The sequence below is a fragment of the Hylobates moloch genome, unplaced genomic scaffold, assembly GCF_009828535.3.
Source record: "Hylobates moloch isolate HMO894 unplaced genomic scaffold, HMol_V3 SCAFFOLD_11, whole genome shotgun sequence".
NCBI classification, from domain to species: domain Eukaryota; kingdom Metazoa; phylum Chordata; class Mammalia; order Primates; family Hylobatidae; genus Hylobates; species Hylobates moloch.
In genome coordinates, this window is record NW_026652286.1 from 15766038 (window position 1) to 15790323 (window position 24286).

At 41.4% G+C, this 24286-nt stretch overlaps 1 protein-coding gene across 1 annotated transcript in view; it reads right to left on the reverse strand.

The window, feature by feature from the left end:
- The window catches only part of LOC116476392 (uncharacterized), a 171657-nt gene that overhangs the window by 42465 nt on the left and 104906 nt on the right, over nucleotides 1–24286 (reverse strand). The window contains exons 2-3 of the transcript XR_004250208.2: nucleotides 1586–1709; nucleotides 266–419 (exon numbers count right to left, since the gene is read on the reverse strand). The gene's annotated coding sequence lies outside the window, so the exon portion shown is untranslated. The remainder of the gene's footprint in view (nucleotides 1–265; nucleotides 420–1585; nucleotides 1710–24286) is intronic.

Sequence of the window (24286 nt, forward strand, 5' to 3'; positions counted from 1 at the left end):
TTAGCTGGGCATAGTGGCGGGTGCCTATAGTCCCAGCTCCTCGGGAGGCTGAGGCAGGAGAATGGTATGAACCCGGGAAGTGGAGCTTGCAGTGAGCGGAGATCGCACCATTGCACTCCAGCATGGGTGACAGAGAGAGACTCCGTCTCAAAAAAAAAAAAAAGATACATCTATGACTTATGATAGCATAAATGGTAGGCTGCTGTAATAGAGAAACGCCCAAATACAATGGCTTAAACAATATTGAAGTTTATTTCTCTCTTACCTGAAGTTCAAGTAGAGAGCCTAGGTCTTTATGGTGGCTCAGTAATGTCAGGGGCCCAGGTTCCTTCTTTTCTGTTCTTCTGCTCAAAACATGGCTCAATATAAGGCTTTCATCTCATGGCCCAAAATGGCTGCTCCAACTCCTGCCATCATAGCTATGTGCCAAGCAGAGGAAAGGAGAAAGTGGAGGAAGAACAAGGCATGCTTCTTTTTTTTAATTGCGCTTTCAAAAGTTGCATGTATTATTTTTGCTCACACACCACTGGCAAGAAAAGAGTCACATTGTCACATATTTGCATGGGAGGCTGAGAAATCTGGTTTTTAGCTGAGCAGCTATCTCCTCAGCAAAAACTTGAGGGTTCTCCTGAAGGAAGAAGAGGAGAATGCACATTGAGAAATGATTAGCAGTTTCTGCTAGGATGTCTGAGATGCAGGAGATACAGAAGGAATGAAGCTAGGAAAGAAGAAAGAAGGAAGATGTGGAAAGTTAAGGGAGCCACACACACTGTCAGAGAGTCTAGTGTCAGGAGAAGAATTGCAATCAGCTTTGTCCTCTTCAAAGTCAAATACCTGTATCATCCTAAGAATCTGCATCATTTAGGAAGTTTTTGATAACTTTTTAAAATTTATTTTGAATGCGATATTCAGATGGTGTTTTGTTTTGTTTTTTTGAGACAGAGTCTCCCTCTGTCACCCAGGCTGGAGTGCAGTGGTGTGATGTCAGCTCACTGCAACCTCTGCCTCCCGAGGAGGCGGTTTTTAAATGTCCAAACATAAGTCCACGCTCTCTGATGTACTGTCAAGTCCAGAATGTAAATGATCATGCCCTGTGGTGACAATGATCAGGCAGGTGGTTCAGTGCTTGAACCTCAGTTTTGTGGACTAAGTTGAGGTATACGTACAATTTTAGTGTTATTGCCCATTTTTCTTTTGGGGAGCAGCCACTGGGCTCTGGGTTTTAAGCCCACTTCCACCCCAACACCTGCTTCTAGCCACCTTCAGAAGGGCCATAACTTGGGCATTAGTAAAAGGCCTAATTAAACAAACCAGATTAAGAGGCATACAACTTTCTCGAGTCTTGGCAATGGTCTGCTCTGTTCTTAATTACAGTGGCAGCACCTCTCAGGCCATCCGATTTCCTGCTTGAACCTGCCCCCATTTGAGCTAAGGGTAAGTAAGGAGTCAGGTGAAAGTTCAGATGCCCTTCAGAGGAAGAAAGCAAACTCAAGATTCAGCATCTCTGGCGGGGGTTCCTTGGAGGTATGCTTTGAATTGCTTAATCCTTTTAAACACTTTTGAGAGTGCGTTACCTCCTGCTTACCTGTTCAAAACCTCAGTAAAGATGGCTGTCTCAGGCTGGTGGAGTGGACAGATGGAATGTTGAAAAATCTTTCCAGTGAAAATCATTCAGGAGAGCTTATTCTTCAGTGCCTCTATTTCCTCATCTGTAAAATGGGGGTAACAATACCGATTACAAAGGGTTATCAAGAGGACTGATGAAAAAGTGCTGCAAGGTGCCTACCAGGCATATGGTAAACGCTCAGTAAGAGCTATTTTCCTTCCTCCATGCAGAAGGCAAAAGCCTTTGCCTGTAGCCTCAGAGAGGCTGCTCTGCCTCCAATTCAGAGCAGAGTAATAGGCAACAGGAGGTCTCCCTATGCCTTCCTGGGGAGTCTTGTCTTTTCAGTTCAATCCCACCAGAGTGCATTAAGTGCCTGCTGAGTGCAAGATTTTCCCCAGGAGACTAGAAGGAGGAGTCAGACACCATCTCTGCCTGGGCTGAGCATGTACCCTACCAGCAGGAGGACCAGGACAAGAGCACACGTAAGTATAAAGCAAGGCAGACATTTGACACTCTGGTACTTGCCTCATTACCTCTGAAAGCCCCACCGCATAGCAGGGAGTTAGCAGGATGTGGTTCTCATAAACCCCAAAGTGGTGATTTCCATATTCAGTAACTTTGATTTTTGTTCCCCCACTACCATTTATATTTTCTGTTTCAAGAGATAAAGCTCTTTGGAAAATTCTCATGCATTCTCTTTCCCAGGCATAGAGCTGCTTTGAACAGCCCAAGTTAATTGGAAATCTCTCCTAAAATCATGCTGCACTTTCTAAGGCCATTTAAAAATTCATGATCAGTATTCAGATTGCCCCTGTGAATCCAGCCATTGGGGTCTTCACACTATTTAAAGTCACAGCCTGGTCTCCAAAAGCCACGTATCTAGTCCTATTATTAAAATGTCTATCTGCAAGTCACAAAAAAGACAAAGCTCTCAGACTGACAAAAGGCCTTCTCTTTGATTAAAAGCAAATCCTCCATTATGAGAAATGAAACTGCCTCCAGAGATGGCACTAAACTTGACATCAAGGTACCTTCCTACCTGAGGAATCCAGGGGAGGGCAAGGAGCCTCTGAAGATAACAGTATTTAGGGCTTCATTAGAGCACTAACCATGCAGGCAGGAACCCCACTTGCTTCCTAGGCTGTCTCTCTTGACCAAGTTGCCAGGGCCAGAGTCTGACACAGGGCCTGGTTTACAGTGGATGCTCAGTAAGTATTTATTAAATGAATGAATAAATGAAATAATAAAATATGGCAAAAAATTGGCATGAAAATGGGTGGTATCAAGACAAAACAGGTCATGAAAGTTCCCAGTGATCACAGCTCTATCACCAAATGACCTAAGAGACAGAATTCTCTAATTATCAAACTATAATCACTGTGTTTTCTAGTTTCAATATTTGCTGCATTGACATCTTGGGACCTTGATGAATCTTGGGGAACTGCCCTTCCCAGGGTTAGACAATTCTTAGAGATAGTAAAAAAGAAACTCAGGCTGGGCACGGTGGCTCACGCCTGTAATCCCAGCACTTTGGGATGCTGAGTTGGGCAGATCACGAGGTCAGGAGTTCGAGACCAGCCTGACCAACATGGTGAAACCCCGTCTCTCCTAAAAATACAAAAATTAGCCAGGTGTGGTGGCATGTGCCTGTAATCCCAGCTACTCAGGAGGCTGAGGCAGGAGAATTGCTTGAATCCAGGAGATGGAGGTTGCAGTAAGCCAAGATCGCACGACTACACTCCAGCCTGGGTGACAGAGCGAGACTCCGTCTCAAAAACAAAACAAAACTAAACTAAACTCATCTACAAGTGCACTTTTTGTCTGCGAACACATCCATCAAGAGCCCATAGCCCAACCCCCTCCTTTATTGAGTTCTCACACTCAGGGCTAAAACCTACCTGCCCTAATCACTCCAGGGTTACGTACCAGGTAACTAGAGACAGCCCCTATTCCCCCAGAGCGCACAGAAATTACTCAAACTAACCAAGCCTAAACTTGCTTATCCTGCCTCGCCCATTTCTTCCTGCAGAAACCACCATAAATGCCCTTGCCCATGTTTTCCCCTTTCTCCCTCTGCCTCTTGACCAACCCTAGTGATTCCTTATGTGTCCCTAACCCCATAATGTGGCCTGTCCCTTCTTCTTGGGAACCATGAGTAACAAACTCTCTTTGCAATAGCTATCATCTCGTGATCTGTTGGCCTCATCATATCTGAATAATAATAAAATCTACATTTTAAAACACAAACAATAGACTTGGTCTTGCAGACAGAAATGTTCTTACAGTAAGAAAGTAAAGGATATCAGTATATTCATTCATTCATTCATTCATTCATTCATCTACAAGCATTTACTCAGCACCCACTGTGAGCCAAGCACTCTGATAGGCTCTCTGAAGACACTGACCTATAGCCCTCTGATATGGTTTGGCTGTTTCCCCACCCAAATCTCATCTTGAATTGTGATTCCGATAATCTCTAGGTGTCATGGGAGGGACCCAGCAGGAGGTAATTGAATCATGGGGCCAGGTTTTTCCCGTACTGTTCTCGTGATAGTGAAAAAGTCTCACAAGATCTGATGGTTTTGTAAAGGGCATTTCCCCTGTACACGCTCTCTTGCCTGCCACCATGTAAGATGTGTGTTTGCTCCTCCTTCACCTTCCACTATGATTGTGAGGCCTCCCCAGCCATGTGGAACTGTTGAGTCCTTTAAACCTCTTTTTCTTTATAAATTACCCAGTCTCAGGTATTTCTTCATAGCAGTATGAAAATGGACGAATACAGCCTGCAGTTATCCTGCACTGTGTTATATCTCTGTGTCTTCACTGGTGCTGTTTCCAATGTCTTTCCTTCCACTCTCTTGCCTAGTTAATACCAAATCATCTTGTAAGCACAGCTCAAATATTGCTTCCCCTGTTAAACCTTCCACCTGACTGCCTAAATTGGCAGACTTCCTGACTACACACTTCTTTATGCTTTTACTCTACCATCTGCATTCAGCAAGACGGTTATGATGAGCCAGGCATGGTGCCAAGCACATGAATATGGAGATAAACTATAAATAGTTCCTGGCCTCAAAGAGCTCATAGTCTGGGAAAGTATGTTGTACATGACTAATTGCAATAGAGTTTGCAGGCACCACAATTGTAGCACAGGTCTCCAGATGACCTTGGCTGACCCAGCTCTTCCCTCTCTTGCTTACATTTCTCAGGCAGGAGGGACTGAGAATGCGGCATCCTGAGATAAGGAGGAAATGTCCAGAACAACCAGAGATATGTCCTTATTCCTTCTAGAACTGGATATTCTGCAACACTGGTGCTCAGCGAGCCAGGTGACGCCCAGAGTACATAAACTCAGGCCAGGGCAGAGTGATTTTGGGGCCCCTCAGCTGTGGTGCAACATGGGGCACAGGCAGATGAGAGTCCATCTACCCTGGGCAGCTTTCCTGAGCCCTGCTGGACCGGCTCACCATGGATCCTAGGCTTCCGTTTATCCGTGCTGCCTATCTATGAGTAATAAATCTACATGCCCTAAAAGTAAGATTCAACAAGAAACAGAAAAGATAAAGAGCCCTATATCCATTTTCAAAATTTAATGTGTAGTCAAAAGTGGCCCCACAAAGAAAATGCAAGGTCCACTTGGTGTTACAGGTCAGCACTACCAAAATTTCCAGAACAGATTAATGCTAATCTCACACAAATAGTCTGGAGGATGAAAAAATAGAGGAAACACTGCTGAAATTATTTTATGGGGCTAGTTTAAGTATAATGATTTTAAATCATGTCACAGGCTCTTTGAAACATCTTCCTTGAAAAGGTGAAGTCAGCTGGGAATGGTGGTATATGGCTGCAGTTTGAGACGTTCACTTGAGCCCAAGTGTTCAAGGTCAGCCGGGGCAGTTCAAGGTCAGCCTGGGCAATATAGTGAGAAAAAAAAGGTGAAGTCTCTGTGCCCTCCCCTGAAACCTGATATGACTTCCTCAGCAAACAAGATGCAGCAGAAGAGGAGCCATATGACTTCCAAGGTTTGAAAAGGCTATGCAGCTTCTACCAGTTTCTCTTGGGATATTTGCTCTGGATGTCTCTGGGAGCTCAATGACTTGGAAGCTGCCATGCGGAAGAAACCAAAACAAATAGAGCTAGGAAGAGATACCTATGAGTCTCAGCTTTCCAGCTCCACCTGTTTGAGTCTTCCCAAATCAGGCAGCAGGCAAATGGGCAAGAAAGCCTTTCAAGTGATGCCCAGCCACCCTCTGGCTGCAAACACATGAAAGATCCCAATCAAGAGCCACTTAGTTGAGCCCTGTCAACCCCCAGAGCCATGAGAGATAATAATAATAAATAATTGTTGTTGTTTTACACCACTCAGTTTGGGGTAGTTTTTTATGTACAACAAATACTTAGAACAAATTTTTGTGTAGCAAAAGATGACCAAAACATTAACCTTGTTATCCAGACTAGACAAAGACAGAATCAAAAGGAAAGTGATGGGCTAATCTCATTCATGAACATAGATACCGAAGTCCTAGACAAAATATTGGCAAGCTGAATCCAGCCATGTATAAACAAAGATAATGCATAAAAACAAGTTGGGTTTATCCCAAGAATGTAATACTAGAAAACTGATTAATGAAATCCACTCCATTTACAGATTAAAGGAGAAAAAAAATGATCTTTTCAGTAAACGCAGGGAAAAGTATTCAATAAAATGTAATATTAACTCATTTTTTTTTTAAATAAAATCCTTCTCAAACTAGGAATGAGAGGGAACTTCCACACCCGATCATGGGCAACCTCAAAAACGAAAGAAAGGAAAAACAAAAAACTACCACAAACATCATCCTTTATGGTGAAATGTTGAAAATGTTGCCTTCAAGACAAGGAAGGGGACAAGAATGCTCGCTATTAATATACTTATTCAACTTGGTACTGAAGGCATCAATCAGAGAAGTACAACATGAAAAAGACTGGAAACAAAACAAAAACTGTCATTATTTGCAGATGACTTAATTACTTACCTGGAAAATATGCCAAATGATGTATAAAAATGTTAGAATTGGAGAGTTTATCAAAATTCTATAGAAAAAAATATAAAAAGTCAATTGCATCTCTAAAGACCACCAAGTTAGAATATGCAATTTTCAAAGACACCATTTACAACAGCAAGAAAAATATAAAAGATAGAATGTTAAAGCAAATGCGATAAAATGTTAACATTTAGAAAATCTGGATAAAAAATATTTGTACTACTTTTATAACTTTTCCTTCAGTCTGAAATATAAAAGGGTTTTTTTTTGTTTGTTTGTTTGTTTGTTTGTTTGTTTTTCTGAGATGGAGTTTCGCTCTTTTCGCCCAGGCTGGAGTGCAATGCACCATCTCAGCTCACTGCAACCTCCACATCCTGGGTTCAAGCAATTCTCCTGCCTCAGCCTCCCAAGTAGCTGGGATTACAGTTGCCTGCCACCACGCCCAGCTAATTTTTGTATTTTTAGTAGAGATAGGGTTTCGCCACGTTAGTCAGGCTGGTCTTGAACTCCTGACCTCAGATGATCCACCCAGCTCAGCCCCTCAAAGTGCTGGGATTACAGGCATGAGCCACTGCACCCAGCCCAAAAGTTTTAAAATGTAAGAACTTCTTGCTCATTTTTAAAAATGCCCTGAATTAGCCAGGCGTAGTGGTGCATGCGTATAGTCCCAGCTACTTGGGAGGCTGAGGTGGGAGAATCTGGGAGACAGAGGTTGCAGTGAGCCAAGATCATGCCCCTGCACTTCAGCCTGGGCAACAGAGCAAGACTCCATTTCAAAAAATAGATAAATAAAAATGTCCTGAAGAGAATAAAAAGACAAGCTTCAAATTGAAAATACATTTACAATACATATAACTGACAAAAATTAGTGATATGGTTTGGCTCTGTATCTCCATCCAAATCTCATCTCAAATTGTAATCCCCATACTCCCCACGTGTTGAGGGAAGGATCTGGTGGGAGGTGATTGAATCATGGGGGTGGTTTCCTCCATGCTGGTCTCGTAATAGTGAGTGAGTGCTCACAAGATCTGATGGTTTTATAAATGACAGTTTCCTCCACTCTCTTTCCCCTCTCCTGCTGCCTTGTGAGGAAGGTACTTGCTTCTCCTTCCCCTTCTGCCATTACTGTAAGTTTCCTGAGGTCCCCCTGCTATGTGGAGCTGTGGGTCAATTAAACCTCGTTTGTTTATAAATTACTCAGTCTCAGGCAGTTCTCTGTCGCAGTGTGAAAACGAACTAATACAATTAGCATTCAGAAAATATAAAGAACTCCAAATCAATATGAAAAAGAAAAACAGGTAAAGGAGTTAAACACATATTTCATAAGAGAAGAAGCACAAATGGTCCTTAAATTTATGAAAAGGTGCCTAAACCTATGAATGATCAGTAAATGCAAATTAACATTCCAAGAAAATACCACCAGAATGGCGAAAATTTACAAACTGGTCAATATCAGGATGGAGAGATTGGAGACCAATGTAAGCTCTCATCCACTGCTTATGAGAATTAAAATTGGTACAGTCCTTTGGTAAACACTGGCATTATCATCAAGAGGAACCCATGCTTACACTAGACCCTATCAATTCCACTGGTATTTACCCTAAAACACACACGTGTGCACCAACAGGTACACACAAGAAAATTCACAGCAGCGCTATTAGTAAAGCCAGAAACAATCCAAATTCCCATCAGCAACAGAATGAATAAATAAATTGTGGCATATTCACAACTTGGTAAGCCAGGTAGCAGTAAAATTAAATAAACCACATCTACATGAATCAACTTGGATAAATCACTAAAATATAATGTTAAAGAATCAAGTCACGGGAACAGGAAACACTAAAACATATACATATATAGATGACAAAGAAAAAAGAACAAGAAACCTTAAACAAAATGATAACTATATTCTGTTTCATAAGCTTGGTGGCGAATACATAAGAATGTGAATTCATAAGAATTTGTTTTCTCATTATTCTTTAAACTGCATATACATATATATATATTATACATTTTTATGTATATGTTTCCTAATAAAAGTCTGTGAACATATAAAACACCTACGACACCTGCTCTTAGCGTTGGGAGTTGACCTCATTTTCTATGGGTGGCACAGTCATCAGTAGGCAAGTCCTGTTATAGCCACCGTGGACTTCCTTGCTGCATGCCCCTGAGCAAGTTTCTTAACTTTTCCAGGCTGTGAAGTAGACAACCACACCTACTTCACAGGGCAGTTAATGAGCATTAAATGAAGTCATTGCCATATAAAATACCTAACACACAGCAGGCTTTCGATAGGTGGTAGCTTTTTAAAAAGTGGTAACTCTAATAAAGTCACCAGGAACTTTTAAACACACTTGTACATGTTCTTTCCCTAATTACATTAATAACAACCAAACAGCAGCTCTCCAAGAGAGCGCATGTAGGTCACAGTATTTTTGCTTTGGTGTAGGATCATTCTCATTTGCGGTGTCATGACTCCTACCAGGCCCTGCATCTCCTGCTTCCCAGACGCACCAGAGGTCTGCTCGTTCATAAACATCACTGCAGCTCTGCTGAAAGCAGCCCCAACCTATTATTTAGCCTTATTTTTTAAAAATACACACTGTGAGCTTGGAGTTATCTCTCATTATGAAGAAATTGCAGTAATGATCCTCTGTACTTAACATTCCGGGGTACTTTTCTTTTTTCAAAACAAAATTTTAAAATTCCTTGTACACTTGAAAATTACACATATGCAGTCTGAGTTGAGGCCAGAGCTGCCCTGGACAGGTAAGTTCCTTGGTTGAATTTGACCCCAGAATACTGGCTTCAGGAAGGTCACAATGAGAGGTCATCAGCACTTTTTACCTGCCTGACTCCCCAGTTATGCCATGTAAGTCCCTCAAAACCAACAGTGTATCTTACCCATTTATGTATCCCTTCATGCAGGCCTGGCATATAGTAGGTGCTCAATAAAAGTTTTCTGAACTGAAATTAATTGCCTAAGAAAAAATTTTAGGTTCAGCACAGTGGCTCATGCCTGTAATCCCAGCACTTTGGGAAGCTGAGGTGGGCGATTCACTAGAGGTCAGGAGTTTGAAACCAGCCTGGCCAACATGGTGAAACCCCATCTCTATTAAAAATACAAAAATTAGCTGGGAGAGATGGGGAGTGCCTGTAAGCCCAGCTACTTGGGAGGCTGAGGCAGAAGAATCATTTGAACCCAGGAGGCAGAGGTTGCAGTGAGCTGAGGTCGCACCATTGCACTCCACCCTGGGTGACAGAGTGAGACTCTGTCTAAAAAAAAAAGATGGCCAGTGTCTGCAGGTGGATCCAAACATTTGAGAATCAGCAGCAGCTTTTTACACCTTTACAGGGTACGTGGCACCATGAACTAGTTAACTGCATGGATTAACTAATTGTTTGATTAAATAATTAATTTTTTTGGTGGCTGGGAACTGAAGATTACTTGCAAACAGAAATCCAACAAGCTGGCTGGAGCATGGCAGTAAATGGACTTCCCTGAACTATGAGTTCAAGGCAGTGAGAGTTGGGGTGCTGATGTCTAAAACAAGGACTGTCTCTATCTGACTTTACTATTGCTGTCTTTGATGGAAGTTATCTTCCAGCAGTCACTAAGGAGCCTTATTGGCACTTGTAAATCATTCCCATGTCCAGGAGCTGTTCCTAAATCCTGCCCCCTCCCCAATATCAGATATCCCTGGATGAGCCAAGAGCATGGGGGGCTTTTAACCCTGAACTCTGGCTATGATAAGAGCTAGACAAGAGCTCAGTTGAAAAGGACCTTCCCTGTTAAGTCAACTTAGATTGTAAACCAGAGTGCTGGGCGGAAGGTGCATTGACTTTAGTCACTCAGGATGCATGCCTGAAGCTGGGGTGGAAAGAGCTCCCCCTTGTGTGGGAGTGGTAGATTTCGTAATAAAAATTAGGGTACTGTTACTAATTATACGGGAAGCTGGGCCAACCAAAAAAGCCAATGTCCACTACCACAATTGGAAATGTGTCTGAAGATGACTAATTTGGGGTGGCGACGTTTGGGGTCATAATACCTCATTGGAGAAGGGACACAGCCCAGAGGCCTGGGGTGGCCACTCACCTGGTACTTGACTTTGAGTCAGTGATTCTCTTTGGCCTGCCATTTTCTCGTCTGTAAGAGGAGGGGACTGAGCTAGGTCATTCCGAAGCCTGCCCAAGTCCTAACATTCTACAGGACTCCTATTTCTCATCCCTGCCTGTTACCTGGGCACGTACAGGAAAGAATAGCTGTGGACACTGAGATCACCCTGGCAGTGGTTCTTTTACACCACAAATATGAGCTTGTTTCTTGTTACTTGTGAGGGGACAGCTTAATTTAGATTAAATTATTTTGTGGTTCCTTTTGTCTGATGTTAATGGTGGTGATATTCTTTTCTTAATTTTTATTTTATTTAAAATAGAGATGGGGTCTATGTTGCCCAGGCTGGTCTTGAACTCCCAGCCTCAAGTGATCCTCTGCCTCAGCCTCTCAAAGCGCTGGGGTTACAGGCATGAACCACCACAGTCAACCTGGTGGGGTATTTTTAAGCATTGTTTGAAAATTTGGGAATTTCAAATGTCCCTGCACTTTTCTCAAAGCTTCTAGGTATGCAACTTCTTCAAATTTCATAAACCAGACAAAAAAATGCCCTATTTAGGAAAAACTATGAATAAATGGAATGGATTGACCTGATTTCTTCCAGGGCAGGAATGTGTCTTAGTCAGTTTTGTATTACTGGTATCTGCTGTAATGCTTGGCATATAATTAACCATCTCATTTAGTGTCAGATATTTGATGAGCACCTACTATGTGCCAGGCACCTTGCAAGACCCTTGGTGTACAATGATGGATGAGACATCCTTAAAGAGCTCCTGATCAAGTAGGAGACAAATGAGTTAAAGACAAATATGACAGTAAGGTAATCATGAGGAGGGGAATAAGAACAAAAGGTAACAGAAAGCACCCCCAGCTCAGTTCTGGAGAGTCAGGGAAAACCTTTGTGTTGCTGTCATCCAAGCAGACACCTAAAGCTAGAACAGGAGTTACACTGGAGCTCCCCAGTCGAGGTACAGCATGAGGAGAGAGAGACAGACAGAGAGAGCAAGAAAGAAATATGAGGGCTGGGGTGGGAAGGAAGCAGAATCCAGACAATGAAGGGCCTTGATGTCTTAATAAGGAGTCACCTTAAGGGCAGTGGGCAGCCAGCTGCGATTTTATGCAGGGAGTAAATAGATGTGCATTGATTAATAAATACTGGTGTATTTTTACGCATGGAATTTTCCTCATCTAAAAATACAGGGGTTGGATTAGATGGTCGCTAAGATCCCTTCCAGTTGTGACATTCTGCAAGTCTCTAAGTTTCCACTATGATTCAGGTCAAGGTCTCTTGATTTTTGCCTCCTCTCACCAGCGGCAGAGGTTACCCTGAGCAGCATAATGGAATCAACAGCACACGTGGTCTCCCTCTCACCCTCTGCTAGACAGATGAGCACGTTCCATTACAGTGGGTGAGATGGCTTCCTTCGTGACCAGCCTTGCACCAATCCATCCATCAGCCGATTAACGGTGGCTAAAAGCCACTTATCGGGAGGGCTCCTGCCCTTATCACTGTCACTGGCTGCAAATAAACATCGACTTTATGCCGAGTTTCCATATTTAACCATGTTTAAGTGACTGCTGATACTTTCATTACATGACATTTGCACTTCAGAATTCAAAATTAGACACATGCATGCAGCTCTTGCACCAAATAGGAAAGCCCAGTTTGTTTGGGGGCCTTCCTGCCATTTCTGTTCAAAGAAAGGAAGCTTCAAAGTGAATTCCATAGAACACAAGAATCTCTTGTACTCTAAAAACAATATCGACTAGAAACGGATCAGGACGATGTAGTTTTATTTTTATTTTAAAAGATCGGTGCCTCGTGTAAAAGCTGTAACACATCAATAATGGATGAGATGCATAAATGATATATCACAGTTGAAAAATTCAGTCCTCTGTGGAGCAGAAAAAATCTTTCTTTTTGAGCTGAATTTTACAATATAAAAGCTTAATACCACACACACAAATTCATTACTTGATGCTGAAAAATAATGCTTTTCTAGACTGAACGCTAATTAACAAGCATATTATAAGGGCTTAGATAGTGTGAATGCAAATTCTGGGCCTCCATGTTTAAAAAATGGGGACTAATTTACTCCTGGGCAAATAAAATACTTTAATATGATTTTAAGCTTAAAAATGAGGTGCTGATGTTCATCTTGTGATAATATATGTGACTTTCCAATCTACATTTTTCTTATATTCCCTTTTTTCTGTTCTCGTTGGCTTGAAAATTTTTTATCTCTGTCCCTTAGCATAGCATCTGAAACAGGGTAGGTGCTCAATAAATGTGGTTTATATGAATAAAAGAAAAAATGACAATTGCTTAATGTTTTTGGATGCTTACTGTGTGCCAAGCAATGTGCTAAATATTCTATACGCATTCTCTTATTTAATGATCACAAATAGCCTTTACCTGGATATTATTAATAATCCCATTTTGCAGATAAGGAAATTGGTTCCTAAAGAGGTTAAATAACTTGGTGTGGATATGTGGCTAGTGATGCTGGTAAGTGGTAAATCTAGATCCAAATCTGGTTTTGTTTGAACCCACAGCCTCTATGCTTAGCTGTAATAGGACAATGAATGAATTAATAAACTTGCTCTTCTGGGCCAGTGAAGGAGAGGAGAATATTAATGGATTTCAGGGTTCAAAGTCACTAAAAATAAAAGGGACTAACATCTTTTGCCATCATGTAAAAAATATAATACAACTATCATGCTCCTTCAAGGTCAACACCTAATATGGGCTCCATAAAGTGCTAATCTGCACTGTCCAATAATATGGTAGCCACTAGCTACATGTGGCTATTTCAATTTCAATTGGCCAGAATTAAATAAAATAAAAAATTCATTACCACAGTTGCATTAGCCACATTTCAAATAATCAATAGCCACTTGTGGCTAGTGGCTACTGTACAAGACAGTGCACACACAGAACCTTTCCTTGATCATGGGAAGTTCTGTTGGACAATGCCAGGTGAGAGTGCATGGACACAGATATAAATAGCAAACAGACCCTGCCCTCCAGGAGCTCAGTGTCTACCCGGGAGTAGGGCATATAAATTCATAGCTACCACCCAGGAGGATAATGTGAGGAGACAGAAGAGGTTCTGAGCCCAACTTGAAGGGGATACAGAATAGGGAAAACAAAAATAGGAAAGCTTCAGAGAGGAACTGCCGCCTGCTCTGAGTCTTGAAGGAAGTGGAAGAAATTAGCCAGCAGAAAAAGATGGGCCCTCAGATGGGAGTGGAGGAGCTCCAGGCAGAGGGAACCGAAAGTTGAAAGGCCTAAAGCTGAGAGTGGAAGCAAGTCATCTGGGATTAGGACATCATGGGAAAGTGAAGAGAGATGAAGCTGGCAGGGAGGCTGGGATGCTGGGGTAAGAAATCCCAGTGTCCAGGATGTGGCAGGATTCAGAAATAGGGGCCACCAATAAGGGTTGTGTGCTTTAAGCCTAAGAAGACTGTGTAGCAAAGGGGCCGGAGAATACTTTTGCACTAGATTCCACAGCAAAGTAAAGCTGCAGACTCTGCTCAGGTTAGCCTGGACTACTCAATATCTAATACCTAGGGTAATTCTAAAAATGAGCCCTAAAATGATCTTGGAAGAGAGAGAGAGAGGAAGACAGAGAGAGAGACAGAAGTGGGAGCTAAACATTGGGTACACACAGACATAAAGATGGGAACAGCAGATGCTGGGGACTCCAAAAGGAGAGAGGGAAGGAAGGGGACAAGGGTTGAAAAACTATCTATTAGATACTATGCTCACTATTTGGGTAACTGGATCAAGAGAAACCAAACCTCAGCATTATGCAATATGCCCATGTAACAAACCTGCACAAGTACCTCCTGAATCTAAGATTTAAAACAAACAAACAAACAAAAAGGTAAGATTCCTTGAAACAGTCCTGTTTTTCAAATCATTACATAACCAAGAGACTAGAGAGCCGGTAGACTGCCACAGTTTAATTTTAAGAATTGAGTGGAATGTGAATTGGAAATAAAAATTAGATATCACTAAAACTAAAAAAAGAAAGTGTAAGAGTGTGTGTGTGTGTGTGTGTGTGTTGAGACACAGAAAAATTTTAACATCATATACCTCTCCAAATGCATTTACATGTTACTTTGGAGTTTGACTGAGCCCTTCTTCTTGAACTCCAATTCTCAAAAAGGACATTTGCATATTATTTCTCGAAAATGAATTTAGAGTAAGTGAAATTCAGGCATCCACCAGAGCCTTGCTAGTGACTGTGGGAGGGCCAGAGAGCCTTTCTGTGGAAGCATACCATTGGTTGAGATGGTCATTGGAAACAATCATTCCTACTCACTATGTTTCTCATATGGATAATTTGGATATGTCATGGGAATGGTTTTGCAGCTTATAATGGATACTCAAACAATTTTATCTGAATTTTAGAAATTTTCAAGGTTTGTTTCTATGTTGTTGATTTTTTTTTTTTTTTTTTTTTGAGACAGAGTTTCACTCTTGTTGCCCAGACTGGAGTGCAATGGCGCAATCTTGGCTCACTGCAACCTCCGTTTCCCGGGTTCAAGCGATTCTCCTGCCTCAGCCTCCCGAGTAACTGGGATTATAGGCATGCACCACCATGCCCAGCTAATTTGTTTTTGTATTTTTAGTGGAGACGGATCAGGCTGGTCTCGAACTCCTGACCTCAGGTGATCCACCCTCCTCGGCCTCCCAAAGTGCTGGAATTACAGGTGTGAGCCACCGTGCACAACCGATTTTAAAATTTGCATTGACTTCTGCCAGCTACTCCTGTTCTGACTGCATATAATATTGAAAAGAAGGAAGTAAGTTAAAGAATCAGCTGTAGTGAATTCAGCAATATATTATAATGGGTTACAAAGCAGCATGCATTGTATGGAGTTCAAAAAGTAAGCAACAGAAAATACAAATTTTTGACAAATGTATAAAAAGTTATAACATAGATGAAAATACATCCAAATGAGCAGAACAGACATTACAATGAACTAAAAATAAATTTGAAATGAACAAAAACTTCAAACAACCTTCTGAAATTTCTAGATACTTTTTTATTATTCCTTTTGTGTTTTATTACTTAATTTTTTATAATATCCAAACCAGTATAATATCAAAACCAGTATATGAAAATCAGAATATAGTATTTAAATTATAGTTAAAACATCAGCTTCACTCAGAGACATCAAGACATCCTCCGTTGTTAATTCCATCATGTTCACCCATGCAGATACATTTCTATATGTATACATATAAAACATACGTATGTTTTAGTCAGATCATCCCTAACATTTATCACATGCAGTATTAACCAATCTCCAGTTTGATTACATTCAGGCTGTATATTACAAGCAGTACAAAGATGAAATGCATAAATGAAAATAAATTTAAAAATAGAAAAATGAAAAAATGGCATAAATGTATATAGCCACATCAAAGATGACAAAACCTTCCCATTGTGCACCAACACTGTGTGTGTGGGTTTTTTACGTAGCAAATCCAATGTCTGTGGAAATTATTTTCACTCAAATCATTGGTTCAACCAAATGGTCATCTCAACCCTCCTATTTTTGACCAATTTTTTTCCATTGACTTATTTGATATAGCTTACTGTAATTGTTAGCTTAGAATAAAACCAACCATGAAGCTGAGCTCTAGTGAAACTGCTCTCCCTACTCAGCTGCTATGTGACAGAGGAGAGAGAAAGTGACCATCGCACCAGATTTGTACCAGGATAGTTTTTCTTTTTTTTCTTTCTTTTTTTTTTTTTTTGAGATGGAGTTTCACTCTTGTTGCCCAGGCGGGTGTGCAATGGCATGATCTCGGCTCACTGCAACCTCTGCCTCCCGAGTTCAAGCGATTCTCCTGCCTCAGCCTCACAAATAGCTGGGATTACAGATGCTCAACCATCACACCCAGCTAATTTTTTGTATTTTTAGTAGAGACAGAGTTTCACCATGTTGGCCAGGCTGGTCTCGAACTCCTGACCTCAGGTGATCCACCCACCTCAGCCTCCCAAAGTGCTGGGATTACAGGCGTGAGCCACCATGCTAGGCCGAGATAGTTGTTCTTAACCAGGAAATAGCCTTATTTCTTATTCAACCCAGAAGTAGATAATCTCAAGAAACTTTGGTTCTTAAAATTCTTAAAATCAGAAATATGATTATTAAAATGCTGTATGCTTCTAATTTGGTCAGATTATAGGGTAAAGGTAGGAGATTCCTGAGAGTTTTTTATACTAGCAATTAAAAGGGACTTTAGAGACAGCAGGGCTTGCAAATGTGTGATATTCTCGCTGATTCTTCATCTTCTTTGCCATGCACAGACATCACTAATCGATCATAGCATTCATCTCTCCAATTTTTCTCTTAATGTCATTTTCCTGTTTTGTCAGCTACTCTCTACCTACCCTGGCTTTCCTAGGATCTTCATGCTATCTCTCCTGCTTTGAAAGCCCTTCCTCAGGTCTGCTACATAACTGTTATCTTCTCAGTATTCACCTCTTAGGAAAAATGTCTCCCTCTCTGGAGATTTAAAGACTCCCCCTACTTCCAGTCATTGTGTATTAGTTTTTCCATTTTATTTCCTTAATGGCAAATATCGCTCTCTGAAACTATTATTTCTGTATTTGTTTGCTTGTTTATTAATTTATCATCTGCCTCTCTCTTCACGAGAATTCAAGCTCCTAGCCAGTAAAAGTCTTTCTGACTGGTCATAGCTTGGTCCCCATCACTAGAGTGTGCCTGGTGCATAGCAGAACTCACTAAATATATATGTATATATAAAATGAATGAATGAATTCAGTACCAACTGTAATAATTAAAGTTGTCAGCCAAGATAGCAATAACAACAATAACAGTAACCATAGCAGTAATGGGAAAAGTGACAGCTCGAGTTGAATGAGGCATCCTTATGTGCCAGGCACTAGGCTAAGTGCTTTCAATGCAGTATCGCGAGTGTTTCTCACAACAATCCTATAAAGCACATCTCTTATAAACTCCATTTTACAATTGAAAACCCTAAGATTAGAGAGAAGAAACTCACCCAAGTCACACAGCTACTGAGTGGGAATAGGGAATTGAACCCAGGCCTCACAGAGATTATCACCTGAGCTCCTAACCTCTTCACACTGTGGCCTCTTCTTTGCTTTTCCTGCCTTTGCTTCTCAGATTACAACATCAACAAAATGAAGCCTGAACGACAAACATACCTGCCCAGAATCACAGTCAGTGTTTGTCAGTGAAAGGTTTCAAACACAAGTCTAAATTCTTTGTATTAGTTCATTTTCACACTGCTATAAAGAACTTCCCTGAGACTGGGTAATTTATAAAGGAAAGAGGTTTAATTGACTCAGTTCCACATAGCTGGGGAAGCCTCAGGAAACTTACAATCATGGTGGAAGGGGAAGCAGGCACATTGCGGCAGGTGAGAGACAGAGAGCATCGAGGGGGAAGAGCTCCATACTTATCAAACAACCAGATCTCATGAGAATTCACTCACTATCACAAGAACAGCACGGGGGAAACTGTCCCCATTATCCAATCCACTCCCACCAGGTCCCTCCCTCCCTTGACACCTAGGGATTACAATTTGGATTACAATTCAAGATGAGATTTGGGTGGGGACACAGAACCAAACCATATTAGCCCTACCTTGAATAATTTGTCTACCTCAGTATCTTTTCTCGGCTCAAGAGCACCGTCAGAACAGTGCCTGGCACATGGCTCAGTCAATATTTATTGAATGAGTGGACACTTGTTTACCAATTTCAACACATCTTTTGGTCACAGTGTTCCATGGTATGATAACGTAGGGAGATGCTTCTCACTAAAATTTTGTTAGGATATTCAAGTAAAATTACAAATGACTATTATTCAAGTAAAAGTATAAATGACAAGTCTCTATTTTAGAGAGATTTAAACATGTGAATGAATAGCGGCGAAGATCCTGGTATGGGAAATTAGGTTATGCAAATACCTTCTAAGGCTGCATGAGAAGTTCTCTTCATTTGAGGGGATTTATTAGCCATCCATACCTATTTTCTTTCACATGCTCTATTTTACATTTCTGCTGCATTTAAGCTGAGTGCTTCATCCAGACAATCTTCAGTATAAACATAACAGCCAAATTAAAACTAGTGAAGAAGCAGTGATTTTTTTGGATTTTTTTTTTATAGTGAAGCTTAAGTGCCTGAGCAAATTATAGCCCAGCCAGCCAGAGCGGCAATGAGCCATTCCAATTGTAAATAAACACATGCATGGCCTATAGACAGTCAGGGTGCATCAGAGACATTTCAGGGAATTCATTAGCACCTTCAAAAGGCTAAACCAGATGGCGAGATTGGACAGGAATCTTTGTTGTGCCCCCAGCACCTAGAACATTGGCAGCTAAATAAATGCTAAATTGATACATGGTAGGTGCTGCAATAATACTTGCCAAATGAAGAAATGAAGAAATGGGTTTGGTTTTCTAGGAATGTCTTCCATGGTAACCTGCTTACCTGATGTTAACAGTCACTTGCTTCCTATAGAAGGTCATGAGGGCTCAGCATCTTTCTTTATTCAAGGCAATACCTTGTTAGAGGTTTGAATTCTAGAGGAAAATTTCTAGAGAGCACTCTAAAAGAGAAGTGCTTTTTAATGGAGAGAATGTTCTCACTCAGCTGACATTCATCTTCCTTTCTTTAAGTTAAACATTTCTCATTCTCTCTTGGCGGACTCTCTCTCTTCCACCTTAGTCAATATTGGTTTAGGTGAAGATGACTTCTTGTCCAGCTCTAGAAAAATGCATGTAATCCAGTCCAGGCAAAATGGAGTATAATATGCCTGTTACCATAGCCACATGATTCAAACTAGGCCAGTCAGAGCCGGTAAGTATTAATCTTGGAATTTTGCTGGAATAGTGGGAAAGAGGCAAGTTTTCCTTACTAGAGTTGCTTGAAAGATAAAGATGGAGTTTCTGGCATCATCATGTGAGCAAAATGGGAGAGCTTGCCTGAGAATTAAGCCAGTAGAGAAGAAAACAAGGCCAAAGGATGGGGAGAAGAAAACCAAGGTCCTGAGTTCAACTATGCCTGAATGCATATTACCTCTGGAGTATTAATTAGATGAGCCAATAAATGAGTCTTTTTTGCTCAAGTGTGTTTGATTTAGGGTTCTAATATTACTTACACACACTACTCAAATCCTTTTGATGATTATTTTATACACTGTCTCAAATGTTTGATGTTGAAAAATCAATGTCTGGCAAGCCTCTATGTTATAGTGCCTTGATAGATACATCAACATAGGGGGAAGAAAGAGTCTTAGAAACACAGACTAGTAGCACCAGAAGGGGCCCTCATAGCCATCAAATCCATCCCCTTTGCCAACATAATAATTTCTACTTTGCATTATAGATTAAGAGCTATCAAATATTTATCCCTTCTGACCCAGTAATTCCAATTCTGGAACTCTGACCTAAGGAAATAATCTCAAATAATGAAAAAGCTACTACTATAATAAACTACTAAAGCTACTACTATAATAAACATCTACTCACAGATGTTTATTATAGTAAACAGCTACTCACAGATGATTATTATAGTAAACGTCTACTCACAGATGTTTATTATTGTAAATAAAACATCTACTCATAGATGCTATAACTAGCATTACTTGTAATAACAAAAAATCAGAAAGTGTCCAATAATATAGAAAAGTTTGGATGAATTTTACAAATGTCATATAGTTACTAAAATTATATTTATTAAAAATTTTCAATAATCTGTTTACACCATAATGTTAACTGAAAAAAAGCAGGAAAAAATTGTTTGTATTGTGTGATCATATTGTTTTTAAAAACTAATGAATAGATAAATAGAAAACAATATCTCCAAATGCTAACATTGGCTATCTTTAGGTGGTAGGATGATGGATGATTTTCTACTATTCTTTCTACTTATTTATGGAGTTTAAATTTTCTATTATTAACAGGTATTATTTTATAGAGAAAAACATGTTACTAAACTTTTAAAATAACTCTACCAGCTCCCTGACAGAAGTCAGCCAGCTGTGACTTGGAAATGTCACGCCTGCCTCCTTCAGACATAAAAGCTAGTGAATGCACGTGGAAGACCAGTGAGTAGTGCAGATGCAAATCCCTCACACAACTGAATTATGTGCATGTACCAGACACCAATTCTACGAGTTTGAAATGAGAAGGCATTGAAAGATCTTATCACTGATCTTTTATCTCCACAGGGGCTTACCAGTAACAGCTATTGTTAGAAGTATCATTTCCTTATTAACCTCATTAGTGAGGAAAACTCAAGGAAAAACCTTATATGCACACTCCTCAAAATGATGCTTTTCAGGTACTTCTACTCTTCAGGGGCACAAATGGGCCTTCTAGGACAGAGAAGAGCTCTCACTCTTCTTGAATAAACCAGTAGACTTAGGCACTGAAGGGATCCCAGAGTTTGATCTTTTTCTTACTCAAAAGAATTAATTCAGAAAAATCAACAGAGCTGGCCAGAGAAGGAGAAGCTGGGGGACACATTGATTAAATCAGTGGGCTTGGCTATGTCTGTTATTAGTTGATCTGGGCACAAAAGATGGCTCCAGAATCATGACTCTCACTCAGGGTCCAGAGCAACCATAGGTCTCCCTCCAAACTCCAACCTTCCTATCCTTCTCAGCCCATTGGAAAATCATTTTGGCTGCCATTTTGTTTCTTGACCAATGAATATAAGGCATGTTATGGGTCCCATTGCTAGAGTAGAATATCGAATAGATATGAATATGGCAATTCTTGTGGAATTACCTGGACAGAAAAAAAAAAAAAGTGAAATGAATATTTGTCCCAGAGAAGAATAGGCACCGGGGAGGATTTGCCCCCTCACACTCTTGCACCTACCTGGGACAAAATGGAGAAGCTGCGGGTTCTCGACAGAACTGTGAATGCAGCAGAGCCTGTCGCTGAGGTTTGGAGGCTCCTTTCTGAACCTTTCTTCATCTCTCCTCTTCCATCAAAAGCTGATATTAAGAATGACTAGCTGGGTGTGGTGGCTCACACCTGTAATCCCAGCGCTTTGGGAGGCAGAGGCAGGAGGATCACTTAAGTCCAGGAGTTTGAGGCCAGCCTGGGCAACATGGTGAGACCCTGTCTCTACAAAAAATACAAAAAATTAGCTGGCAGTGGTGGCGCACACCTGTGGTCCCAGCTACACAGGAGGCTGAGGTGGGAGGATCGCTTGAGCTTAGGAGGCAGAGGTTGTGGTGAGCCACGATCGGGCCACTGCACTCCAGCCTAGGTGACAGATTGAGACCCTGTCTCAAATAAATAAATAAATAAATAAATCTAAGGAAAAAATAAATAAAAGAATGACTGATACCAGTCACATCAACCTCAGAATGACTTTTCTACTTGGTTATTGCTATATGTGTAGTGTTTGAAATATCTGTAGCAGGCAAAGGCAGCAAATTTCACAACAGAGAAATGATCATTAAGTACTTCCCATGAAGCAGCTTATGCAAGGACTTTACATTTATCTAACCCTCATAATGACCCTGTGAAATAAGGATTATTAGCTGTAGTCTCCCCACTACCTCCCCAATCCCCCCCACCCTCCACTCTCACCCCCGCACCCCCTACCCCCCACCTCCATTTTACATTTGAAGAAATAAGACCCACAGAGTTTAATAAACTGCCTGAGGTCACACAGCTAGAAACCACCAAGACAATTAAAATTAGGGCAATGTAATCCCAAAGTCTGAGCCTCTAACGTCTTTCCTTTCTGGAAACGTATAATTTAATCATACCCGAAACTAAACCACAAGTTAAAAGGGAAACACAATGTATACAGACGGCCCTGACAGCACGCTCTGCTCACCTGACATTCAAAACTTCTATTTTCAGTCCAGTTTCTCAATGAGCAATGAAAGGCACCAGACCCTGCCTATCAAAGGACTATCAGATCCCAACTGCCAGACAGTTCTTTGGTGACAGAGTGACTTCTAGGTGAACCTGAGATCTCACTCCATAGGTTGCCACCCAGGTCACTTTCATAGGAAGCCAAGGGAGGGGCCATGGGACCTCCCTTGAGGTCCACCGGTGAAGGATCAGCAATGGCCTGAGTGTGTGTGTTGTGGGCGGGGGGACAAGGAATGGACCATCCCAACCCCTGGGAGTCAGTACCTCCAGCCAGTGAGTGTCCCTTCCAGGAGGCTTTTTGCAGACTCCAGTGTCCAATTTCTACCATGACAGCAGTTGTCTTTCCATAGCCCCCAAGGTGGCACTGCAGGTGCCTCTAAGAGACCAGGGAGCCTGGGGAAAGAGGAGAACAAAGTCTACAGGCCTCCCTCCTGCAAAGCTAGCCCCTTCCACCCTGAATATGAGCAGAGGACGCAGGACTCTAGACAGTTGCCTCTGGCACCCTTCTTAGAACCCCTGTTCTCTAAAACAGGAGGAAAATAGCAGGGAGCTAAGATTCAAGGCATGAGAGTGGAGCCTCCTAAGTAAAAATATTGTTCATTCCTTCCAAAGTCCATTTTCTTTGCTGGGACCCTGACATGTCCATGGAGAGGAGCTGGGTGAGGGAGACTGACTGTGAGCAACCCAGAGGAGAAAGGAGGCGGGGGACTGTCATGGCCCATGCCGCAATTGCTGTACCTCCTACCTGTTCTGACATTGCATTTGGCAAAAGAGGAGTTGGATTCTGGGGTGTGAGAAAGAAAAAAAAATGTCTCTGGGCATTGAGCAACCTCTCTCAGCAACAGCACTCCTCAGAAAGGGTAATAATGTAAACATTCACCCATTAGAGGAATAAACTTAGCCTTTATGCCACCCTCTCCACCATTAATAACATTGGCAGCCCTATTAAAATACAAGTCAGATTTGTGTTTAATGATCTTGAAAGTAAAGTAATTGCTTGAGTGTTACCATTCAAATGTTCTTAGAGGTGCAGATACTATTTACCATCGGATTGTCCTTTCGGAAGGGGTAGGCAGGCAGCCTTCCTCTGCTATTTGAAGCTAAGGCTGGGGAGAAGTGACTTCAACAATTGGTTTACGGGTCTAAAATCTCAGCATTTATTTTCCTTTCTTCTTTTCAATATCAAGAGACTCCTGAGCATTAGCCATACTTCTTTCCTTCAAGGAAGGAGATGCTGAGAGGAACAATTTGTGGTGCAAGTTAAAGCACAACCAAATAGCTCCTTGGGAAAACAGCAGAAGGCATTTGTGTTGAGTCAGTATTTCAAGAATTTGGGAAGCCAGATTGTATCTTTCCTGAGAGAAGAGTAAAACCAAATCAAAAAGCAAGGGCCAGACACGATGGCTTACATCTGTAATCCTAGCACTTTGGTGGGCCAAGGCAGGAGGATCGCTTGAGCCCAGGAGTTTGAGACCAGCCAGGGCAATGTAGTGAGACCCATCTCTACAAAAGGTTTTAAAAACTAAGCTGGGCGGCTAGGCGCGGTGGCTCACGCTTGTAATCCCAGCACTTTGGGAGGCCGAGGTGGGCGGATCATGAGGTCAGGAGATCGAAACCACGGT